The following is a 27200-nucleotide window of genomic DNA, read 5'->3' as shown; positions in this document are numbered from 1 at the left end:
CGCTGGTGGTAAAGTTTGAATTGACTGGATGTTCAGAAATACCACAGACGAAGGTGATAACTCTCTGCAGCAGTATTTGATTAAAAAAAAACACCCAACTCTGAATGACCCCCTCAATTTGTGCCCTAATAATAATTAATACCTGAATGTTACATTTTTCTGTGAGTGTTTTTCAATTGTGCCCAAAAGTGAGTACCACAAACAGTCCAACAGCTATTTCTATCACTACTACATAGGAACATCCATGGGTGCTATTCAAGGTGCTTTTAAACTCTTTGAAATTAATTCACTAGTGATCAAGAAATTCACCAGAGCATAGGGGAAGTCTTCTTGCGGAATGAAACCGAGGACAAACTTTAAAAGATATGGGTCCTTTCTTCCTTGCCAAGTAGGAGCCGTTATAAGCTTCTGAGAATTGTAACAGGCCAATGGTGCATGGGGCAGGGTCACAATGCGTGCATTGCCGATTGGCAGTGTGCATCTGCCCCTGCAGCCTGCACTCTTCTCGCTCTCGTTAAGCCTTGAGCATGAAAAATCATGTCTGTCATTGTTAATCATAATCATTTATGTGTTATGTATTGGCTAATTGCATTGGACCTTGATGCCCTGGTGTCAATACCCAAGCTGCCCATATACTGACTACCTAGGGAAGCAGGTACCTAGACACCTGCCATTTACCAGATGACTTGCTAACATGAAACTGAGGCACGGGTCCCAAATCATTTGAGTTACCATCCTCCAGCTGTGATTAAGATAATAGTAACCTTACAGGTTAAAGTCTTGTCTCCGTTAGTGTTATATCAGCCAAAGAGAAAGCTTTTAGGGGGTCGTTCTTGCATTTTACAAAGAGCAACTAAACGGCAATGTATGCTGGTTTTTCTATGCTTTTTCTACCTTTTCTCTCGAGGTCTTGAGGCTTGTAGAACACACTTTGGATCACTACAGCCGGTTATGAGCATTAGACGACATTATACAATTTCAGTAAATGTTAGCACGGTTGCGCCACACTACGCGTGACATCACACCTTGACGCACGCAATGTGCGTGTTATGTAGGACGCACACCCCCATAGAGATCTGAACACCAGTAAGTACATAATCGAGCACACCGCCCGCTACCCGATAAGTGTTTTACAGACAGCGACAGCATGTCCGGTTTAGTTTACAGGTTACCGTAGTCGGAGGCCCGCCTTGATTAACAATAAGGATGGCAACACTTGATGATGCTGAGACAGTCTGCTAGCTGATACTTTCTCATCCTTCCATTTTTCTAACTTTTTAGATCATCGTAGTGTCCAAGCTTTGCAATCCACAGTTCCAGCAAGGTAGGCGATTCACGTGTTTGAATTTGAAGGAAATCCACAGATTTAATATTGGCAGTAGTAAGCAGGAGCGTAGCACAATTATGTACAGAATACTAAGATGTATTTTGCATATTTATTTTTAGGATAATTGCTGAATCTGGTTACTGAAGAAGACAAAGTCACTCTCCCTTACTAGGTAGGAGTTATTTCCCCTGCTGGCCGGGCAGGAAGTCTATCCCTGGCATACACAACATTTAGCTCAAGGAATAAGCACACTTTACTTACATGTCACCTGTAATTGTTCACATGTGCAGCCGAGAAGGCACCTTTCGTAGAGGTTCAGAAGAGCAAGGTAGGCATAGTGTACACTACAATCCACATTAGCACAACATTGTATCTTTATTACAATTGTTAAAACTTGGAACTCCTGTCACTAAAATACATTATGTATGACATTTTATTGTAGAGAATTGCCATCACTATCGACCGAATGGGTCCGAAGTATATTGGCAGGAGCCACTTCTGCTCTGTCAAAGGTGAAGATGACTAGTGGATATGTGATACATCAGAAAGCATCTGTCTTTATGTGTATGTAATAGATATGAGTGAGATATAATCATTAGTAGTGTTTACTACATAGACAGCATCTCCAGATCTGGTGTAGATACACCAGGTCCATGTTTCTAGTTTCTCATTCCAACTAAGCTTTTGATGGTTTTTACTGGAGGATGCTAGAAGTTTAGAAGCACTGGCACTATAACTACTAAATATACTGGTGCCCACCCATCCTTTCTCGGTCTCAATCATAGCCATGATAACACATCTAAGGAAGTAGATGTCTTGGTGTGTAGAGCATTAAAGTCTTCATTCATGTCATTGAAGCCTTTCTCTATTGTATGAGCTTCACGACACTGTGTTGTGGAGACCGCAACATGTCGGGATTTTAATACCTTTGTCAGCTCCCTGGAGCACTCGTGTCTAGTTATCAACAGCAGTGTAGCTATCTGTGTGTTTGCAATCCAATTGCTTGGTGAACTTCATGCATCTATGTCATGTAGACGTTGTGTGCTGATAGACTGGCATACATTTCCAACAGAATGTTCAAAGGTTTTTGAAGCTTTATGTGAGGCCCAGGCTCTATGGCTGTATAAAGTTATATACTGGTTCCAATGTGCCTCTTATTGCACTCGTTGGACTGTATAATCCATGATGCTAGGATACCTGAAGCATATGTTAGGTGACATTTACCACTAAGCATGACTTTATTTACATTTTAACTCAATGCATGCTCCCTTTGGCTTTCCATTCTGAAAAAAAGGATAGGTTATTCGTGCAACAGGATGTTTGAAAATGGACACAATTTCAAAAGTACACGAGATGAGGAAAATTGCATGCTTGGTCTAGAGTGCGGTCTCCATGTGTTTGTCAAGAATCCCCGCCATATTATGTTTAAAGGGACTGATTCTTAAGAGGAAGTGTCTGTCATGTCAGCATAAAACCTTCCATCAAATACTAGTGTTTGTAGACCAAAAGAAGCAATCACAATTTGGTTGTGCTGAAAAATGATATTTATTTTCATAACTGCATACACCCTTTTAATGAGGTCCCAGGTTTATATTGGAAAATCTGCTTTTAATTCAGGACGTGAGCCTGAAAATGCTCTGCGCATTGTTCCTGGTGGGTCTTGTTTATCCACTGTATTTAGATGTGTTTGGAAAACAGAAAGGTGTCAAAATATGTAACAAAAGAAAGATGAGCAGCAATGACCCTGAAGCAAATATGTTCCACTGGTTAACAATATGTAAAGAATTATGAAGCTCATCCACCTCAAAAAGTAAAACACAGTAATATACCCTAAAATCCTCTTCCGTTCCAGAATGTGATTCTCATGGTTTGTGAAAATCTGTGTCTTTGAGAGACTCATTACCCATTACTTTCAGAATCATCAGAAATATAACTTCTCTTGACAGCTGTCGAAGAGGACATGTTCTCCCCTTTGGGAGCATCTGGCGCTAGATTCTGGTGGCCAACTGAAACCTGATGCATTCCTTCCTTAGGTGGCAGGGATGCTAGGACTAATATTCTTGTACTCACAAGCTTGATAACCTGTATTAGTGGCCTGTATTTGGAGCCAAATGTTTAGTGTCATGAAGCTTCTGAAGACCCCAGCCACCCTCAATTATCATACTCTCTTCAGCCAGGATGTTTCTTTCCACCTTCAACAAGTCTTTGGGTGTTACAGAATGGCAAAGGCTGGCACTGCAGACCTGTGTTCCTCAGATGACTTTCCTGATAGGCTCCACAATGTGTGCACAAAGAATATTGGCTGGTAGGGAGAAAGTGATGCGCAGAACCAACCTTCATCCCTTGCAGCATTAAGCCAATGTGAAAATACCCAGAACCGGCTCTCTGCACCATGCAGCAGGAACCCAAGATTGCTGTGGTGGAGCAGGGACAGTGCAAGCACTGTGTGGGGTGCACATTTAACACTAAGCAGTGTGTTGGACACACAGTTGATCTGGCCTGGTGAAGCATTGGGAGGGTTTTATAGGTCAGGTACGTAAATTGGCATGTCATACAACATTTTCTAATGCATTTTACCCTCACATTGTGATTTGTGGTGCACATCTTATATACTTCTCGTTACAAAAGACAAGCGATCTACCCCATTACCCCCACAGGCAAGGATACATTTGGTCAGGGCTGGTTTAATAATTGTATTTACTGTCTTGATAATCCTATTGGACTGTGGTCTAAATGGGTTGGACATTAAAAGTTACATCCCCAGCATGACAGCGCTTCCTGGAAAAAGACGGCCCATTGTCAGATTGTAGTCATTTTGGTGTCATAGCTTTAAGAGATTACATACTTGTTTGACTTCCTTATAATCAGCTCGAAATATCCAGGTGAATTTTGTACATGGGCACATTGCATTTAACAAGTCATTGGGCCTCATTACAAGTTTGCCAGTCAGGAAACAAGGGTGCTGGTAAGCTCACCAGCACCCTTGTTTCGAGACTGGCAAACTAGGAGTCTGCCTGCCGGGGCGCTGTGCCCAACAGGTCTGACCCTGCCGGGCGCAGTGGCCATGAGAGGCAGACCACTCACAGAAGCACCGGCACTGTTAGCAACGATGCCAGTGCTTCCATGTCCACACTGCAATTGAGTCTTATGGGAATGGGGACTTACATTTTACCAGTGCCTGACTTCCCGGGCCGCCGGACGTGTAATCTCCCGGTGGCAATGGGAAGTCAGTAGGCAACCCGCCAGTAGCATCGGCAGGGTTAGCGCCAGACTCGTAAGAGGCCCATTGTATTTGTTTACTGCTGCCAACAGACGTATGTGATCAATGGACTTGGTTACAAACAGTAGTAGGAGAGTTTCATTTGGCTTACTTGCATGTAACACTTTGGTTTGCAAACTTATTCAACAGTTAGCAATATACTGGTTGACAGTGTTGCTCAGTTCTGGCCATCATTATCTGTACAATTAAAGCAGAGATGTTGTTGATATTCCAAGGGGGGAGAAGCCCTCCTGTGTGAGCAGCAACTGATAATTGCATTCTCTCCTTCTTGCGTCTGCAGTTTGGCAGGCTATACATACCATACCAGGGTCGACAACTCTGTCAAAGGTCCATGGCTTCTAAGGGTAGTTAATTAAGAAATACCAAATAGCAATATTGCTTGCACATTCAGTGTGCAAGGGCACAGAGACCCGTCCATGTGACACAAGGCTCTACTATAGCAGGCACCAAACACCTGTGGCATGCAGCGCCATATCACTAGCACATTCAGAGTGCAAGGGCACAGGGACACCCTCCACGTGACAAGAGGCTCTACACAGCAGGCACCACGCACTTGCGGCATGCAGCACCATATTGCGTGTACATATGCCAAGTTTTGAATCTAAATGCATATTAGAGTGTAGCCAATGTATTGAATCTATGTGCATTTATAATACAGCCAATGTTTTGAATTTAGATGCATATCAGAGTGCAGCCAATGTATTGAATCTAGGTGCATTTATAATACAAACAATGTTTTGAATTTAGTTGCATATTAGAGTGTAGCCAATGTATTCAATGTATTTCATTTAGAATATAGTCAATGTAAAGAATCTAGGTGCAGTGAGAATGTAGTCAATGTATTGAATCTAGGTGAATATTTAAGAATGTAGAATGGTCATTGAAACTAGGTGATTATCAGAGTGAAACCAACGTATTAAAAGCAAGTGCATTTAAAGTGTAGCCCCTGCATTCAATCTAGTAGAATATTTAGGCGCTGTTACTGAACTTAGGTGTATCTCAGAGTGCAGTCAATGTATTAAATTAAGTGCATTTAAAGTGTAGCCAATGTATTCAATCTAGATGAATAGTAGCATGCATCCAATATATTGAATCTAGGTGAATATCAGAGTGTAGCCAATGTACTTAATGTATGTGACTATCAGAGTGTAGCCAATGTATTGCATCCAGGGGAATATTTTTAGAGAGTAGCCAATATATTGTATGTAGGTGAATATCAGAATGTAGCCAATGTATTAAAACCAAGTGCTTTCACAATGTAGCTGATGTATTGAATCTAGGTGAATATTAATGTGCTGTTAGAGTCCAGCCATTGCGTAGTGTTTAGGTGAGTGTAGGCTATGTGTAGCTATCTTAATATGCATCCATGAAACCAAGAAACCAGCCAAGACACATGGGTATGTATCACACTCCATGCTTATGGAAGATAACCAAAGGCAAGGGCACCCACCCCCATGTATCAGCAATCATACACTACTCTAAGACACATCACACAACACAGCTGTCATTAGAATGCAGCTATCCCCCACCACAAGAATTCAGTCTATCTGTATTGTATTGCATTGTATTGTATTTATTGTATTTATATAACGTTTTACTCCAAAGCGCTTCACATTATAACAACAAGATACATAGTAGTTTACAACAGTAGAAGCAATTATAAAACATGAGTCAAACCAACAAAACAGTGACTAGAGCAATTAGCCTGTAAAGAAAACAACAGGTGAGTGTAATAGGAGAGGAAGTAGGTATGGAGAGGTTAGTAGGGGAGAGACATGTGGGAGAGAGAAAGAGCGGTTTCGGGGTGGTGAATGGAGAAGAAGAGATTTCAAGGAAGCACGGAAGGAGGAAAAGGTGGGGATGGAGCAGATAGAGAGAGGTAGGGCATTCCAATGTAGGGGGGCTAGGAGCTGAAAGGAGCGAAAGTGAGAAGAGGCACATGGGGGCAGGCGAACAGAGAGTAGGAAGAGGTCAGCAGAATGGAGGGAGCGGGAAGGGGTGTAGAATGATAGGAAAGAGGAGAGATAAGGGGGAGGAAGGTCATGAAGAGATTTAAAGACAAGACAGAGCAAATGAAATTTGAGTTGGGAATGAAAGGGAAGCCAGCCAAGGTAAGAGAGTGAGGAGGAAATGGAGTCATCAGGAACAAGCAGACAGAGGGTACGGATAGCAGAGTGGTAGAGGGATTTGAGGGGGGTGAGATGAGAGGCAGGGAGTCCAAAGATGATAGAAGAGCAAAAGAAGTGGTGAGAGAAGATGAGGGAAGACATTAAAAGTTTAGTGGCATGGAAGGTAAGAGAGGAGCGCACTTTACGAATGTTAAAGAGGTGGTAGCGACGGGCACGCGAGGTAAGAGGGAGATGGTGGGAAAAGGAGAGGGAGGAGTCAAAGTGGATGCCTAGATTGCGAGCGTGGTCAGAGATCGGGAGATTAGAGGGGAGAAAGTGAATAAAAGGATGAGGAGAGGGAGAGGACAGAGTGTTGGAGGGAAAGAATAGGACCTCAGTCTTATCAGTGTTGAGAGAGACAAAATGGGAAGACATCCAGTTTTTAATAGCAGTAAGTCAGGAAGAGAGTTTAAGGTGTAAATCGGGAGTGAGGAAAGGAACATAATGGGACACATAATGGACACATAATGAGTCTCCTGCTCTGGACACATAATGAGTCTCCGGCTCTGGACACATAACGAGTCTCCTGCTCTTACATACTCTCTTGAATACTTCTCACCACCCATCCATGTGCCAACTCGACATGGATAGCTAGCTGGGATTGGCCACCGCTACCTACCTCGTAATGGCTAAAATGCACACACACATTCTAATAACTCCTTTGATGATTTTCCCATACCTGGACTTCTGTCGTTCAGCCAACATCATGGTGCAACCATACCAATGGCGAAGGGCACAATACAAATGGCAATTACAATACAATTACAATACAATCTGAAGCCCTGGATACAAATTACAGGTAAAACATTTTAAATTCCGCTCCAAAGGATTCCTCTCTTCCCTCCTACATGCTTTTATGGATCCACTTTTCCTGGGCAAATAAATAGGAGGGGCAGCACAGGCTGATGTTATACGCTGTGCTGAAACCCGGTATCTTGATAACCTCAGTGTGTCCCCAGTACAGGGGTGGTTGTAAGGCTACCAAACAAATATTCATCATGGTATCTCTAAATGGTTTAAACATGGAAAAGAAAAATACATGTTGCAAAAACGTGTTAAAAAAATGCTTATTTCAGCCACCAAAACATTGAAACCGTCAAAAAAACGATAATCTAGAAAAACTGACATAGTGCTAGGTTTCAGGCCCATGTGCAGCTTGCTATCTCAGGGTGAAGGTATCTAAGCACTGTTATGTTTGATGTGAGGTACTAATTTTAAGAGCAACTGTCTTTAGAAGATAGAATGTACAAAGCAAAGGTGTTTATGCACAGCATTGTTTGCATTTTACAGTCTGATACATGATAAAAGCGACTGACACCTCATCATTACCCAATGCAAGTGAGTGTTTTAGCCAGGCAGCACTTTGGAGTCGATTTGACCTGTGTATGTGTAGTACTACGCCACAGATTTAAATGACAGCTTTTGCTCTAGCCTAAGAACCAGGAAGTGAATGTATTTTCTTTCGACTAAGAGAACCCGTTAGATATTGAAAATCAATTAGTGCAGGGCCATGTTGATGAAATTCCTGCTACAGATGGTAGATTGCAGTTTATTTGCCAATGGCCCCATGCTATTAATAATTGGTTGTATAAATGTGATATCCACTACAGGAAAGTGAATAAAAGATAAGACTGGGATGATTCCACATGCACACAAACAAAGAATGTCATTGGATGCGGAAAATCCATTAGTGCAAGGGTAGTTTACCAAATAACTATTTCCGAAAGATAGATTATGCTTAAAAGAAGAGTGGCAGAAACATATATGACATGTTGTTGTGGGTTTGATTAATGGTACAATTGTAGACCCATTAAAGGCAAGATATTTTGTTGTAAAATACTCAAACATGAACAACAAGGATTTTAAAGTGTACATTTTGTGAGTTATTGGGTGCTGTACTTCTTGCTAAACATGAAATATTGTGTTGTATTTGTATATGTGGAGAAAATACAAATTTGTGGTGTTTTTGGTTTTTACAAAATTACTTTAGAATCATTGGTCTATGAACTACTCATGTGATAAATTAATGTGTGCATTCTTCTATGGTATATGAATATTATCCATAAGAATATTGTGAGAATAATATGTGTGAATAATTATGAAATAGTCATTTTAAGTGGTGTTTGTATATGAAGGTATTTTGTTAATATATTAACTATCAAATATCAAGCGGATGATTTGGAGAGAGTCTTTTCGTACAATTGAGCCACTGACTCCACCAGCCTGATTTCTCCTTTCCATCCACTCGTGCACACGTGGGTCACTTATCCTAGCCGAAGATCTGCAAGTAGGAGCTGGGGCTTTTATCGCAACCCAAAGTCAGTGTTTTCCAATGCTCTAGAGAATACTTGGAAGCTAACTCATCAAAAATATATCACTGTCTGTAGTGTTAATGCAGGACAATTGAAAGAAAAATATATGCAAAAAGGGTTTTAAAAAAAGCTTAGTTTGGCCCTAGTATATGAAAGCAGATAAAAAAAAAAATAATTTGGAAAAATAAAAAAGTGACAATTTAAGGCCCACTAGCAGATTTCCTCAGCTATGGTCAATGAATTTGAATGGGAGCTTGCGTCTTCTTACCAGTGCCAGTCAGGAGTCTAGCCACCTGAATGGCTCAGCTCTGTCTCCCAGATCTGCCCCACATGCAATCTGCTCCCCAGGATACCTCAGCAACTCTATGACTTGGCTCTGTTCTGACGCATACGTTATAGTCTTACGCCAGGTTAATCTAAACCCCACCATTTCCTTGCCAGCCAACTTAGACGTGTGTGTGTCAATCTCTTAATCACTCATTTTGATCTTTGTTAAAAGGCCAGCAGGTCCATTCCCATTGGCTTACCATTACATTCAAGATTAGCAGTGCAAAATTCAATAAATGTCTGAAATCGCTATATCCTTCCCCAAACCGTAATCTTCTTTCCTCCTAAAATTATACCAACCCGCAGAAAATTTAGATCAGCAACCATAATAAAACTGAAAACTGCCTGGCTGGTCTGTTTCTCAGAGAATTCCTATTGATATGTACAATTGAGAGTGGAAATGTCAATCCTGATAATGTCAAAGGCCAATCTAGGGTTTTCCTCCCACGTAAACTCCCAGAAAATCCATGTCTGCTTTAAAGGATTAACCTATGTGAATCAGTGTATTTTATCTGCATGCATTTGAATTACACGCCTCGCCCTAGCAACAACAGTAGCCACGTCCCTTTCCCCCTCTGACCCCCCTACCCTCTCTCACACACTGATCGCAACAAAGACACTTAAGAGAAAACGTACCTGGTCTCCCTCAATCTCTCAGTACTCATCGCCTCTCCTGTCTCAACCAACCACCTCATCCTCCCATTCACGATCATCACCACCCTCCCCCCCAGCCTCATCCTGCCTGAAACCCCTCTCCCTCGAATTCTCACCATCCACAACTGAAACAGCTAACTCCCGACACCCCACCTTCAAATCCCCCATGCCAAACCTACCATCCCAGCACACCTGTCCAGCCCCTCCACCCCTAAACCCACCTACTCTTCTGCTCGCCTACTCTTACCATCGCCCACCAACCACCCCACCCCTCTCTTTCTCCAGTTTCCACCCTCTCCCCTCCAACCCCCAATCTGTGCCACCCCCACATCATCTTCCTCTACTGAAGTAAATTGCATCCTTTTTAATGCCTGATCCGTAGCAAACAACAGACACAGCATCTTTGACCTCCTCGCCTCTGACAAACCAGACCTGGTCTTCATCACAGAAACCTGGTTCTCTGACGACTTTGCCCCTATTGCCAATGAAGCCTTCCCCCCTGACTACTCCCTCATCCCACTGAACTGTCCCTCTAGAGGAGGAGGAATTGCAATCGTCTTCAAGTCTCACATCCACGCCTCAATCATCGACAACCAACCATCCGTTCGTTCCTGCAAATCGCTCCTCGTACAACTATCCCTCCACCCCTCATTCTCCCACAGCTTCCTAATCATCTACAGACCCCCTGGCTATGATAGACAGTTCTCAAACAACCTCTGCGACTCTATTGCCACCCTCCAACTAAACCATCCCAACCTCACCCTGCTAGGAGATTTAACATATGGCTTGACATCCCCACCAACCATATGACCCACTGTCTGGTTAACGGCCTAGACGCGATTAACCTCCAAACTCACATAAACGGACCGACTCACTATAAAGGACACACACTTGATGCCATCTTCAGCTCCCACAACCTGATACAGCTAAATCCCCGACCCCTATCGTCTGGTCCAATCACTTCATTGTTTCCTTCACCATTCACTCACCCAACCCGCTCCCCTTTCCCGAACCAGAACCTCGGAATCTACGCAAATGCTGGAAGGAACTAAAAATCCTTCCTGACCTAGCCGACGCACTCCTTCAGTCTCCTCCCTCTACCTGCCTACTCAATGAACAACTAACCTCCGACGCCTTTGACTCATGGCTCAACACCTCACTAATGCGGCTCACACCTTCGTCAGTACAAGGCTGAAATCCGGAAAGCAAAAAAAGCCCATTACAACTCCTGAATCCTAAACTGTAAAAACCCCAGCAAAGAACTTCACAAAATCATCGCCGAATTAACCAAACCAACATGTACCACCACCCTTCGGACCCCCTCACAATCGCTGTGCGACTCACTCTCTTTCCACTTTTACACCAGAGCTCTCGAAAGAACTACCCAACCAACGTTAGACTCCTTCAGTCCAATATCAACTGACCAATTTCTCAAACTTCTCTCTGCCCGCAAACCATCCGGCTCTCCGCTGGACCCTTGCCCAACCACAACCCTCAAAGAAATGTTTGCATCTACCTGCGGAGGAGAACACGCAAGAGCTATCATAAACGACTCCCTTTCCTTAGGAATTTTTCCCGACGCATTCAAAACGGTTCATGTCAAACCTCTTATGAAAAAATCTTCCCTCGACCCTCTCGAGCCCAAAAACTACCGCCCCATCTCAAACACCAGGTTCCTTGCCAAACTCATTGACCGAAACTGCCTACTCCCAACTAAATGCCTTTGTCGAAGCCAACAATCTCCTAGACCCAGCTCAATTCAGAGCCCGACACAGAACCAAAACCACCCTAACCTCAATCTGGCATGACCTTAAAAACACTGCAGATTCTGCGGGATGCGCCGCATTAATCCTTCTTGACTTATCCACCGCCTTTGACAGAATCAACCACACAATCCTCCTTGACTGCTTCCATCCCTAGGAATCTGTGGAAATACTCTCAAATGGATAGCATCTTTCCTCAATAATAGGAACCAAATAACCCTAGTCTCCACCTATTCTTCCATCGCCCGACCAGTCAACACTGGAGTTCCACAAGGAGCATGTCTATCAGCCCTCCTGTTTAACCTCTATTTGGCCAACCTCCCATGAATAATTCGTTCGCACAATATCCTGTGCTACAACTATGCCGATGACACTCAACTAATTCTAAAACTCCTGAACTCAAAACCCAACTGCCAACCCGTCCTCGCTTCCTGCCTCCTCGACATAGATCACTGGATGACCACAAACCACCTCTTACTAAACCCCTCCAAAACTGAAATCATGGTATGTGGCAACACCAAACTTCTTCCACACCCGCTACAATGGCCATCTGCCATGGGCAACTCGCTGCACCCTCTAATTCAGTAAAAAACATTGGATGCACCCTAGACTCATACCTAACCCTCTCGCGCCAAGTCAACAACGTCTCAAAGTCCAGCCACTAACACCTTAAAACCCTTAGGTGCATTTTTCCATACCTCTCCTTTCCCAACAGACTCTCTGTGGCCCAATCAATCGTTATGTCAAGACTCGACTATGCTAACCCCCTCTACCTCGGAGTCCACGCGTATCAACTGCCTAAACTACAAAGAGCACGAAACAGCGGTGCAAAACTGCTACTAGCGCTTGGCTTAAGAGACCACATCTCCCCAGCCCTCAAAACTCTGCACTGGCTTCCGGTTGCCCGAAGGGTGACCTTCAAAACCTTATGCATCTTGCACCAAGCAATGCATAAAACCGGACCTCAATATCTTCAAGACAAACTAAAACCCTATCACCCTGCATGTACTCTAAGATCAAGCTCTGCCGGCCTCCTAGTCATACCAAAAACAAACTCAGTCAGGTTAGGTGGATCATCTTTCTCAGCCCTGTCCCCCACTGTGTGGAACGCACTCCCACCCCACATCCGACTCACCGAGGACCTCATGTCTTTCCGCAAATTACTGAAAACATGGCTCTTCCCCTAAAATCGACACTTAACTCAAACTGGATAACAGCAATTCAATGACATTAGCCCAAACTGCTAGATCATAAATAACAATCCAGCATCATGATCCGAGCGAGAAACCGAAAACTAATAACCGCTAATGTACATTAAAAAAGGACAAACAGAATAGAACGAGTAAAGTGGATGAAAGCAGTGAAGTGGATGAAAAAAAAAAGAAACTGTATCAAAGGAGTAAAGTGGTTAAAATTAATGAATGGATGAAACAAATTATTATTATTGTTTAAAGTGAGGACCTAGCTCGAGAGCAGCAGATCGCTATACAGAGTGTGGGGAGCCGGCATTTGGGTTGCATCTTTTAACAGTAGCAGAGTACTGTGAGGTCTGTGCATCAGCATGTGCATCCGTTTAAATTAGTCCTTGGTCAGGTGTTGTTGAAAGAGCAATGTTTTGAGAGATTTGTGAAATTGGAGAATTGTGGGGGCATTCTGAGCCTACACCAGGATCGAGTTCCAGAGGGTAGGTGGGACAAGAGAAAGAATGTTTGTGGGTCCTCTCTTTGCGGATGAGTTGTGATTAAAGTCGGTTGGTAGATTTGCTGCGCAAGAAGCGTGTGCCAAACGAAATAAGTTCCTAAATGGAGGAACTCCCGTCCCCTGCACACTTTCACAAGCTCAAGGAATGAGCCAAAGAGTTAAGGTTAACTTCTGTACATACTCAAGGTATGTTGTGTTACTAAGCTTATTCAATTGTGTTCTTTTGTACAAACAAACAATTTAAGATCAATGATAAACATCAAGACATCATTTTTAGAAAATAATTTTTCTTCCAATGTGGTTTTATTTTTCAATTGTTCAAAAGGGGCCCAACGCGTTTCGAGAAAAACATCTCTTCTTCAGGGGCATATTCAATTTTTTCATTCAATCACATCTAAAAAAAAAGGTTACAAAAAAACATGTAATTACTTATTTTGTAACAGTGTTTCCAAATCATATACAATTCTTAAAGTAAAACACTTAAATCTCATTGATCATGTTGTATTCAACACCTCGGTGTATTCTATCCATGTATTGGAGTCATCTCTTAAATAAACAATAGAACCTCAATTGACACGCCTATCCCCTAGGTGTTTGACCACAGAATGTGTCATCAATTTAGAGTGATATTTAGGTTGCAGCGATATGTTCACTGTTATATTAACCACACTTCATTATTGCATACTCATTACTCTCAATTTGTACGTTATATGAAGAGTTCTTACTCAGAGGGCTGTCTAATCAATATCCACGCTATCTCATGGATGTGTTGTATATAAGAGGTAAGATCCTCTATTGTTGTTTTCCAAACTGATAATTACCCACAAAGAACATTTGTAATCTGTAGAATGTGATGGGGTTTCAAGAAGTATAAAGTCTTACCCTTTGTGTTGAATAGAAAAAGCCAAAAAGAGGGCTGATGACGACTAGGAATCGTCTGGAGGGAAGATAACGTAGGCTCAGATGCCTCGTAGCTGTCAATTAAGACAGAAGTAGTAATCTAAGAAAATACAAAATGTAGCCTTTATAAGAAAATAGTATATAGAAAGGTGTCTAAAATCACGTAAGTAAATAGACTTGTTACCTAAAGTTGCAAGGGCTATGAGAGGGAGTACCTAAGTGCAAAATGGACTAATGCTTACCTATTAGAAACGTGTGAAGGGGAAGAAGGTCTCCGTATCGCCGTTCCAGAGTATGGAATGGCTTACAAAATGGCTGTCTAAAATAGCAGCACTTAGCGGTGACATCATTACGTTATAACGGGACGTGACATCACCCATTTAAACATGGTGAGGTCATGCATACGCGTGTTAGCGCCAGAGATGTACAATTAGGGAATATTGTAATAAATAAATAGAGGTAAGTGGTGAAGATCACCTTGATAATTATTAGGTGGATATAGCTGAACATTGAAATTTAGTGACAATGTTAATCTGAGAGTTCGTGCAACTGGATGGTTATGAATACCAGATGTCGACGTAGATATCCGGTTAAGTGTGGTTCCGTTGGATGTACAAGGTTGAGGAGGATAGAAAAAGGCGGGGCATCAGCAAGGTGCTACATTAAACGTTGTGTGATGCGTGAATATTAGAAAACAAAGTCCCATTGAGAATAATAGGTATGGATAAAGACTGACAGGTGGAGCCATAGATTCTAGCCGGCACATCATCTTAGTCAAAGGCCATGCATGATATTTGGATATGGGTAAAACGAAGCATAGCAAGTATTATTACAATTAAGCTGTCTATGGGCGTGTTGTGATGAAATGTAAAAAGAATCTAGTGTATACCTAACGATTCTTGTTTCAGTGTGGGCAATGTCTTAGGCTTAGGTTAACACAATATCATATTGAGACAGCTTCTACTCCTATTACATATAGGAGATGTGCAAATTGTATGAGTTTCCAACCATTTTTCATTATATGGTACACAAATCATATAGGAGGCATAACATTTTTGTATCACATAGTCTAAGAGACCCTTTACTCTTGTGTTCTGTCTCTCAATCGTGAGACTTACAGTCTACATGGTCCTAGACTCCAGGAATGAATCCAGTAATTACATCATGAAACATCATAACTATGTTATGTCTAGTCATATTGGAGGCATAGCATTTTTCAGATCACATAGTCTAAGTAACCCATTGCTCTTGTCTTCTGTCTCTCAATCGTGAGATTTATTGTCTAATTGCTCCTAAACTCTAGGATAATATCCAGTAATTGCATCATGAAACGTTATTGCTGTGGTATATCTAGTGGTCTGAATATTCGTACTGCCCAACATTACCACTGTGTTTATTTGTTGGAAGGAGTGGTTGTGTTTAGATAATGGGCCTCATTACGAGTAGCCCGGTAAAAACGAGGTCATTACCGACATGTCGGAACGAGCGGGTCCGTGCTTGTATGACCCCGCTAATAGCGGGTGATTACCAGTGCGCGATCACGCGCAAACCACCATGCCGGTAATGGCCATACCGGCATGCCACTAAAGGCCTTCTAACCCCCAGATAGCGGCATCATGGGACCCGCCGATACCACCACCGCCTAGGAGAAACCCCTAAATACCGACCCGGTAATACCAACATGCTAATACCGGGCCCGTAAAACCGGACCCGGAAATAACATCATCGCGTCGGAATGAAATTGGCCGGCGGCCATCTTTAAAAACACAATCCATTGCAATCCTCCCAAACCACCAGTCGAATCCTGTTGTGCTCTGTGGAAATACCCTGAGGATGTCCAAGGCTACCCGGAAGACCACCCCCCGGCAGCGGAAACAGCGTTTCTCGGACGCAGAGCTGAACATGTTGGCAGACACTCTCGCTGCACATGCAGACATCATTAAAGCAAATGAAATGAAGAGTGAGGCCCAGCTAAAAAAAAAAGAAATCTGGCAGGAGGTTGCACGGAAGGTGTCGGCCGTGGGGACCACCGCACGCACTGTCCGTGACTGCCGTAAGAGGTAAAACGACCTCTGCTTGAAGGTGTGAAACATCATGTCAAGCAACAGGAGGGCGGCCATGGAGAAAGGTGTGGGTCCCCACTCACCTGCAAAGTTGAATCCCTGGGAGGAGACTGCGAGCTGCTTCATCGATCCTGAGTCGATAGATGGATTCAGGGAGATGGAGATGGGTGCGGCATCATCCCCAGAAGGAGGTGAGTGACCCTGCACATCCCAGTAGGGGAAACCATGACGTAGACAAGTGATGTGGAGGAGAGACTAGGCAAGTCAATGCATGTCCCTACACCCATATCAACATATCCAAGTCCAGATTGTGGGCCAAACCCTGCCACACAGAAATGCATGCTGATTGGCAATCCCATAACCAACACACGGCCAACACACCTGGACTGTGCCCATGTAACACATCACACAAACCCCAAATCAACGGCATGCCACCTGCCATGCATTGAATGCCAATATGCCCCCTCAGATCACCAAGTGTGACACACCTGTTAGACATGGATGCATGTATGTATGAATATTGAACAGCACAATTGTATGCCTCTGGAAAGTGACACCATCACTGATGACATGCATCTCTTCTACCCCCCAAGCACCGATGAGGAAGATGCCAGTCAGGAGAAGACTGCAAGGGCATCCACATCACACCATAAGAAAAAGGCCACCGCCACCACCACCCCTCAGCCAGACAAGCAGGCCACATCCACAGACAGTGTGCCTTTACCGGTGGAAACACAGCCACCTACACCTGCTGCCAGTGTGCCGGACACACATCAGGACCAGCAGCACACACCCACACCAGTTGAAGGGGGGTCCATTCCTGCGCCACCCACCACTAAGGACATCTTGGATGCCAATGTGGAGCTTGAGGGAGTCACAGTAGTGACTTCTACACCCACCCCAAGCCCCCTGCCCAACCCCCACCACATATGGAGCCCTCAGCCACCTACAGCAGTGATGATCCCTGCCTCCATGACTCTGACCAGAGGGATTCAGACCTGTGCCCCTTCGAGGAGGACAGCACCCAGGATGTAGGCCCCGTACATGCACCATCCACCACTCCAGCTTCCACCACTCCAGTTCCCACCAACACCCTGGAGTCATGCCTGTCGAGGGTGGAGGCCCGACAGAAGGCAATGTTGGATCTCCTGCGGCAGTGTATTGCCGATGGTGAGGACACAAGGAGGGGTATTGCAACTGCCATTGCGGGGACCACAGCGGCCATCGCAGCGAACACAGCTGCGTGAATGCATTGGCTCTGCTCATGAGGGACTGTCTGGGGGCAGTAACCCAAGTCCTCACTTCCATCCTGCTCCATATGCATCGGCCACGCCTTGGAGAAGGTGTGGAACCTGCCTCGGACTCATCCACAGCCACCACACCTGCATCTTCAGTCCCCGCTAGCCCTGTGCGGCCAACCCGGAGGAGTGCACGGCACTCGGAGATGCCACCCCGGACAACAAAAAGTCCCAGAAGTAGAGTGCTCAGACAATGGGAGTGGGACACATGGTTGTGGGTGAAGGGGACCATTTCATGGAGTACATTTGGGGAATTTTGGGCTTTGTTGTGTGGGTTTGGGAGTGCACTGGGGTGTTTTTTGGGTTTGTTGGGTGGGTTTGGGAGTGCACTGGGGTGTTTTTGAGGTTTGTTGGGTGGGTTTCGGAGTTCACTGGGGTTTGGGGGGTGGTCACATTTTTCTCTGTTAGAAAAAAAATACACCCGTTGTGTGCAAAAAAATTCAATGGCAGGACATTGTTCATTTTGTGTGTATCCATTTAATGTGTGACGGTGTTCAGTGGCCAACTTCCAACAATCCCAGTGTGCATGTCCACATGGACCCAGTGTGTCAGTGACACAAGTCTATCATAGTCCCTGTGGTTCAGAAGTATTAGTGAATCAGTGCTTGGCGTACTACATGGCCATCCCGTGCATTACGTACTGGCAGGGGGGCTACTTCACCTCCCTCTCCATCCTCATCATCCTCACCCGGTCCATGCATGTCAATGTCAGGTGGCAGTGGTACATTTCGCCGGATGCACATGTTGTGCAGTATGACACAGGCCGTGGTGATCTTTGCCACCTTCTCAGGAGTATATAGGAGTGCCCCACCAGACCTGCTTAGGCAGCGGAAACGCGCCTTCAACAGGCCAAAGGTCTGCTCAATCACAACACGTGTGCGGGTGTGCACATGATTGTACTCCTCTTCATGGCTGTTCTGCGGGTTCCGCACAGGGGTAAGTAGCCACGGCCTCAAGGGATATCCTCCATCACCTGCAAGCAAATACAAATAGGTGTGTGTCACTCTGAGCTGCCACCTTCAGGAAGCACAATCATGGCCGCAGCTATTTGGTGTGGACATGCACATGTCCCTGTACGTATGCAAGATTGTTACGTTGATGCATACTATACTGTTATGAGGCGTGGCAGTCTGGATGGCGTTCAATAGATGATGCAGGGTGTAATAATGCATGATGAGGCGGATGTACTGTGGTTGTACGACAATGTTTAGCCTCCCGTTCATGCTGTGTATTCTACACTGTGCATGGTCACACTAGCCACATTGGCACAGTTGCAATCCTGTTCAGTCATGCATTGCTTGTCATACCCATGGTGGCCTGGTCGTGCCTCTTACTTGTTGTGTTCGATATGCATAAATGGTAAAATGTGTGCCAGTGATGTGTCATGTTATGTTTAGGAGGTTCAGGTCAGGAGTGTTTAGCTCTGCATGCATTCTACAATCACCGACATATCCCACCCAGGTGGAGTATGCATCCCCCCCTTTCCCACTCAGGTGGAGTATGCACCCCCCCTTTCCCACACAGGTGGAGTATGCATCCCCCCCTTTCACACCCAGGTGGACTATGCATCCCCCCCTTTCACACCCCGGTGGAGTATGCATCCCTGCACATCAGTGCCCCAAAGCACTGCCATGGGCCAGTTGGGCAACTCACCAAGCACCCAGGCAGGTGGTCCAGCATGTCGCTCCATGTGACAGGGTAGCGTGGAGTTGCGCAGCACCAAGGCATCATGTGTTGATCCAGGAAATCGGGCGCAGCAATGTGTGATGATCTTGCTGGAGTCACATACCATCTGCACATTGATGGCGTGGTATTGCTTGCGATGGCGGTACACCACCTCTATGGCATGGGGGACTACCAATTCAACATGGGTGCAGTCCAGGGCACCAACACAATTGGGCATGCCTGCCAGTGCATGGATGCTACTTTGGTGTCGGCTATCTCCTGGGCAGTCCGTGGTAGGGATATGTGGGTGCTTCCGTGCTTCAGGAGGGCATCCAGCACTTGGTTCAACATGCGTGAAAAAAGTGGTTGTGAAATGCCATACAGCTGCCCCACTGTGTGTTGATAGGTGTCTGCGGCCAGGAAGTCGAGCACGGACACCACCTTTAGTAGCGGGGGGATGGCAGTGCGTATTTCTATGAGGCTGGCAATGTCGTTGTGTATCATGTCCACTATGGTGGTGATGGTGTCCCGGTCCAACCGGTACAGGGTGTGGATCTGCTCAGGGGTTAGGTTGAATGGTCTGGGTCTGAGGCGAGGGATTGGTGGCTGCCTACGAGGCACTGCTGGCTGTGCTGGTAGTCATTGCTGGGCCTGTCTCACCCTCCTTCTCCTCCTGCATCTCCTCTGTGCTGCCTGGTGTTGCTGCTGTTGTTTTTGTTGTAGTTGGTGTTGTTGCTGTAGTTGTAGCAGTATTGGCACGTCCTCCAGCGCCATGATTGCAACAGCTAGTGGTAGCATTTTGGTGTTGGAAGGGGTGTGGTGTGTGGGTGTGCTCATTTTATACTGGCCCAGCCTCCATTGACTCCACCTGTGGTGATTGTGTGCACCTGTGGCGGTTGGCTTGATTGCTGCTTGCTGTTTGCCGGTGGTCCGCGATCCCTGTATGGCCGGCATCGTGCAGCCCGTGATTACCGGCTTCTGGATGCCGGTATTTGCATGTCCGCAAATGGGTTGGGATGTCCTCCTATTACCAGCATGCCAGTATTTGCTCCCCGAAGGGGCGCGTGTACGCACCCATGCCGCTATTAGAGGCACCATTATTTAGGGTGCCGCTAATAGCAGGTTGCCAGGTCATAATACACCGGAGCGGTAAGCGATGCTAGTAATCCTTTACAAGCATCGTTTTTCCATTAACTCCAACCTCGTAATGAGGCCCAATGTCTAAATGAGTCCTTGGTGGGATATCTAAAGAAATGGTCCCAAGTAGAAATCTTCGTTTAGGCCCAATGGGGTCAATGCGTCTAATTTGCGTATCCAATATAGTTCTCTTTGAGCCAATCTTTTGGCTAAATCTCCTCCTCTGGGTGCAGTTCGAATAACTTCGAGAACTACCATTCGTACTTGGGAAGTGTTGTGTCCATTTTCTTTGAAGTGTCTTGCTACTGGGGATTTGATGTTTCCTGTTCTTATGTTGGACTTATGTTCGGTCCATCTTTCTCGTAACTTGCGTATTGTTTTCCCAACGTAGTATTTCCCACATGGACATTTTAGGGCGTAAATTATGTTTTTGCTTTCGCAGGTTGCAACATCTTTAAGCATAATTTTCTTTCCGCTGTTGGGGTGTCTTATATGGTCACCTTTGATCAGGTTTGAGCAATGTTGGCAAATGAGGCAGCCGTATGTTCCTGTTTTTTGGTTCCTCAGTGTGGTTTGTGTAGATTTTTTCATTCTTTCTGCCCTGATCAGGCTATTTTTGAAGTTTTTGCCCCTCTTGTAGGCTAACATTGGTGGATCTGGAAATAATCTGTTTAGATTTGGGTCCGATTTTATGAGATCCCAATTTTTGTTGATTATTCTTTTCACCTGATAGCTTTGGCCTGAATATTTCAGGGTGTGAATAAGTCTTGTTGTATCCTTCTTGGGTTTATCCTGTAGTAGGTTTTCTCTGGTTACTGTATTTGTCGGTAACATTGCTTTGTCAATGATTTCTTCTGGAAATCCTCTTTTCTTAAATCTTTCTTTCATGATTTCCTGTTCTGTTTGTAGTATCATGGGGTCAGATGTGATTTTTTTCAAACAGAGAAATTGACTGAACAGTAAATTGTCTTTGAGGTGGAGTGGATGGAAGCTGCCAAAGTGTACGACGCTGTTCACATCGGTAGGTTTCCTGTAGATGTTCGTACAGAAGTTGGTATTTTTCCATTCTACTTGTACATCCAGGAAGTGAACAGGAAGTTTCGTAGAGACACATTGGACTACGCAAGGGAACTGGTGTTATAGGGAATGTTTTGATCAGAAAGTCCTTTGTGTGTTCAGATATCCAATCTGCATTATAGACTTTGTCAATTGTTTCTTTGATAATGTTGTTGATGGACATGATAGGATCATTATCCAGCACTAGATATGTCCGTTGATCTTGTAGGAGTCTGAGGCAACCTTCATTATAAAAGTTTGTATCCATTAATACTAGAGCTCCCCCTTTGTCTGCTGGTTTCAGTGTTACTGTAGTGTCCTCGGATAATTCCTTTATCAGTTTAAGTTGATGGCTTCTGATATTCATTCTCTTGGTATTGTTGTATTTCAGCCTTATGAGATCTTTTTTGGTCTTGAGGTTAAAAAGATTTATGACCGGATGATTAATTTGGGGATGGAATGTGCTCTTGTTTTTCATTTCAAGATAATCCGATTTGGATCTCTGTTCTCCCAGATCTGGTAATCCGTCAAAGAATACCTTGAGTTCCATCTTTCTGATGAGTTTAAAAAGATTTACTTCTTCTTCAAAGATACTAGTGTTGTTTCTAGGAATAAAGGAGATTCCAAGGTTTAATGTGTCTATCTGGCTTTTGGTAAGCATCTGGTTTGAAATGTTCATCACAACACGCCCATAGACATCTTAATTGTAATAATACTCGATAAGCTTCGTTTTACCCATATCCAAACATCATGCATGGCCTTTGACTAAGATGATGTGCCGGCTAGAATCTATGGCTCCACCTGTCAGTCTTTATCCATACCTATTATTCTTAATGGGACTTTGTTTTCTAATATTCACGCATCACACAACGTTTAATGTAGCACCTTGCTGATGCCCCGCCTTTTCCTATCCTCCTCAACCTTGTACATCCAATGGAACCACACTTAACCGGATATCTACGTCGACATCTGGTATTCATAACCATCCAGTTGCACGAACTCTCAGATTAACATTGTCACTAAATTTCAATGTTCAGCTATATCCACCTAATAATTATCAAGGTGATCTTCACCACTTACCTCTATTTATTTATTACAATATTCCCTAATTGTACATCTCTGGCGCTAACACGCGTATGCATGACCTCACCATGTTTACATGGGTAATGTCACGTCACGTTATAACGTAATGATGTCACCGCTAAGTGCTGCTATTTTAGACAGCCATTTTGTAAGCCATTCCATAATCTGGAATGGCGATACGGAGACCTTCTTCCCCATCACACGTTTCTAATAGGTAAGCATTAGTCCATTTTGGACTTAGGTACGCCCTCTCATAGCCCTTGCAACTTTAGGTAACAAATCTATTTGCTTGCGTGATTTTAGGCACCTTTCTATATACTATTTTCTTTTAAAGGCTGCATTTTGTATTTTCTTAGATTACTACTACTGTCTTAATTGACAGCTACGAGGCATCTGAGCCTACGTTATCTTCCCTCCAGACGATTCCTAGTCGTCATCAGCCATCTTTTTGGCTTTTTCTATTCAACACAAAGGGTAAGACTTTATACTTCTTGAAACCCCATCACTTTCTACAGTTTACAAATGTTCTCTGAGGGTAATTATCTGTTTGGAAAACAACAATATAGGATCTTACCTCTTATATACAACACATCCATGAGATAGCGTAGATATTGATTAGACATCCCTCTGAGTAAGAACCCTTCATATAACGTACAAATTGAAAGCAATGAGAATGCAATAATGAAGTGTGGTTAATATAACAGTGAACATATCGCTGCAACCTAAATATCACTCTAAATTGATGACACATTCTGTGGTCAAACACCTAGGGGATAGGTGTGTCAATTGAGGTTCTATTGTTTATTTAAGAGATGACTCCAATACATGGATAGAATACACTGAGGTGTTGAATACAACATGATCAATGAGATTTAAGTGTTTTACTTTAGGAATTGTATATGATTTGGAAACACTATTACAAAATAAGTAATTACATGTTTTTTTGTAAACTTTTTTTAGATGTGATTGAATGAAAACATGGAATATGCCCCTGAAGAAGAGATGGTTTTCTCGAAACGCTTTGGGCCCCTTTTGAACAACTGAAAAATAAAACCACATTGGAAGAAAAATTATTTTCTAAAAATGATGTCTTGATGTTTATCATTGATGATCTTTAATTGTTTGTTTGTACAAAAGCACACAATTGAATAAGTTTAGTAACACAACATACCTTGAGTATGTACATAAGTTAACCTTAACTGTTTGACTCATTCCTTGAGCTTGTGAAAGTGTGCAGGGGATGGGAGTTCCTCCATTTAGAAACTTATTTAGTTTTGCATTTATCTCACAACCCATATGTCAGGGTTGACTGTTATCTCCCCTGCACCTTAAGTTTATTAAAAGCATCTTTTTGCTACTAAAACATCATCAGAATTTTAGGAATTACCTAGAATAGGAGTGCACAGTGAACACAACTGTAGATTCAAGAAGCGTGTGCCACCAGATGTGTGGAGTTTAGCGGCTAAAGTACACTGGCGTGCTACTCGTGACTGCTTTGTAGATGATACATGCAGTCTTGAACAGTATCCTGGCTTGGAGTGGAAGCCAATGTAATTCACGTAGGGTGGGGATAATTCAGTCAAATTTCCATGCTCCCGTAATATGACGTGCTGCAGCATGGTGGACTGCTTTTAGGTGAGCCAATTGAGCAGCTGGGAGCCCTGTCAGCAGAGCATTTCCCCCATCAATGTGCAAGATCATGAAGGGTTTGATTTTTCGAGGGGGTAGAGATTTGTATGATAAAGTAAAGAATGTAGGGGAGTTAATACTGAACTATTCATATTATTAAAATACCAGCCTTAAGATAGAGGGGCCATTGCCGAGATGTGGCAAAAATAGAAAGTCTTATATATTTTAAAAAAAGCTGATAAAAGCAGAGGCCTGAAAGGAGCTACATAAAGCAGACCAAATTAAGGACACTTAGACATTTTGGAATATGGTTGCCCATAGGTGCACTCCCAGGTGGCAGCACATGCTCTGATAATCCAATCTTCTTGCACAACAATGAGTTACCATAAATTATGTAATCACCAACTGACGAATAATATAAACTAGCTGTACCCACTGGTTACTACAGTGATATAGAGTGATATAGAGCTCTCTCTCCTTCCCTCTTTCTCTCTCTCTCTCTCTCTCTCTCTCTCTCTCTCTCTCTCTCGCTCTTTCTCTTTTCTACCAATCTCTCTCTGCACTCTCTTTCTCTCTATGTCTCACTCTATGTCTCTGTCTCTTTGTGGGCAGGAGTCACATTGTCATGTAGGAATTTGCTTGGGCCTCCCCATCCATTGCTGACAGCCGTGTAACCAGAGATTAAAACAGATATCTTGAAGGGAGCGAAGAGGGTTTACTGTTCCCAGAGGTGAGGATTGGATTGTTATTTGGAGACAATTATTGTCAATGCTAGTGTCCTGCAGGAATGTCGTCATTACATTGAGGGCACATTCCTTGTATGGGGGAGTTGAGGAGGATGCTCTGTGGGTATGGTGGTATTCGGACAAATGATGAATGTTTGTTCAATCATTGACCTATATGCCAAATTAAATATTGCCATGCTCCCCATAGAAGAAATCGATTACTGGTTTTAATCTGACCTTTTCAAAGAATAAGGGCCATTCTAGAACATTAAATTGTGTGACATATTTAATTAATTGTACGAAAATTGTAACCAGTTTCTTTTAAAGTATCATTTTCACTTCAGCCAATCACTCCCAGTAAATCAATGGTTATATTGTATACATTACAGTCGTACTGGTCCTAATGAGTAAAGTATATTGTCGAAACCTAGAATAACCATTCAAATTGTTTCCCAATAGAAGGTTATCATTCCAAGATGGAAAGCCTGGTACACTCATGTTGTACCCCTGTGAGAAAAGGGAAGGGGACAAATGGGTATACACGCATTTCGCAGACCTATTTTTGGTCGTGGTACTTTTCATCGCCGGATTTTACATCGTCAGAAACCCCTTTTTTTATTTTTTATTTTGGGGGGTGTTTTGTTGGGGTTGGGGTATTATTATAATAGTAAGGTGGGGGTGTGGGGGGGTAACCCCCCAGAATAAAAAAAAAAACAAAAACAGGGTTTCTGGCGATGTAAAATCCGGCGATGAAAAGTACCACGACCAAAAATAGGTTGGCGAAATCACGTAGAACCCCTAGCTGCTAGGCATAACGTCCAAGAGCCTTTAAGGAACAAACAAATGACCACAGAGCTCTACATTTGATAAATATGCCTGCGTTAAAAACGTTGTTTGTATAAATCACCAAGTACCTAATGAACTCTGGGCTTGGTGTTCCTTTATTTCTTCTCAACGCTCATGCTAACATGAAAGTGTTTGTTGCCATGTAACGCATATTCCCGTTCAGACAGTCCAGGATTTGTTTGCGAGGATTAAATATCTGTGACTTTTGTTACTACACAGGGGACAGAGGGACCAATTGTGCCAGTGTTTTAGAAGAGGAGGGGCTGGCAGGGGAAGCTGTGCTGTACACATGTTCAGTCCCCAACGCACAGACCTTCTAAGAGAATTATTTGTATAGGATGTATTCCCTGGACTTGTTTCCGTCCATTTTTACAAAACTCCATGATCACTATTGCAAAGGTTCCAGGCATGATTGAGTACCACTGGATCTTTTAAGGCCAATGCAATTAAAACAATTATTTCAAATATAAAGTAGCCCACGCATATGGAAGACTGCAATTAAAGTTCCTATTTTTAAAAAGGAGAGAGGTGTTTGCTACCGTTATATAGACCAATATCCCTACTGGACACAACAGCATCATTTTATGGTAAATGAATTTAAGTTTAGTTGTTAGAGTGCCTGTTGAGACTATTATTCTTTGTTATGGGCATTGCCGATTCAAAAAGGGAGTTAGTACAACAGAACAGATTTTTTATATACCTAAATTCTCGAAATGTATGCCACTGTCATGGAATCCCTCTGCATTATGCATTCATGATTTGTCTTTAGCCATTTACTTTGCTAACAGGGAAGGTCTGTGGGAAAACCTTATTCATATCGGGCAGTAACTATTAAGGCAGTGCTGACTGAAATGCATAACAACACCACAGCCAGTGCCAGAGGCAGCTTTTGGTGCCAGGGGCGAGAACACCTCCTGAAGGGGAACCAGCATTTCAAAAATGGCTTACGGTCAGTTGCGGCCGGTGAATATTTTCAGTGGAGGAACATAGACATCTGCCTGAATTAACAGTAGTGAACTAGTATAGCTAGGAGCCCAGAATAATGTAAGGAGTTTTTAGAGGTTTCTCCCACCAATACATTTTCTAAAATAATGGTTTGAAATTGTTTAGAGAACAATTTCTCATTAAAATGTTGTCAGAAGCAACACAATTTACGAGCGTTTCTGTGGGGTAATACATGTAAACATCAAATAGGTGCCAGATCCCCAAGTCGCCAACTGTATGGTTGAGCATTTTACAACATTTTCCTTATGCGTGTGTCAATAA

The sequence above is a fragment of the Ambystoma mexicanum genome, chromosome 4p, assembly GCF_040938575.1.
Source record: "Ambystoma mexicanum isolate Mex_15411 chromosome 4p, UKY_AmexF1_1, whole genome shotgun sequence".
In the NCBI taxonomy this organism is placed as follows: Eukaryota; Metazoa; Chordata; class Amphibia; order Caudata; family Ambystomatidae; genus Ambystoma; species Ambystoma mexicanum.
This window is presented reverse-complemented; position numbering follows the sequence as displayed.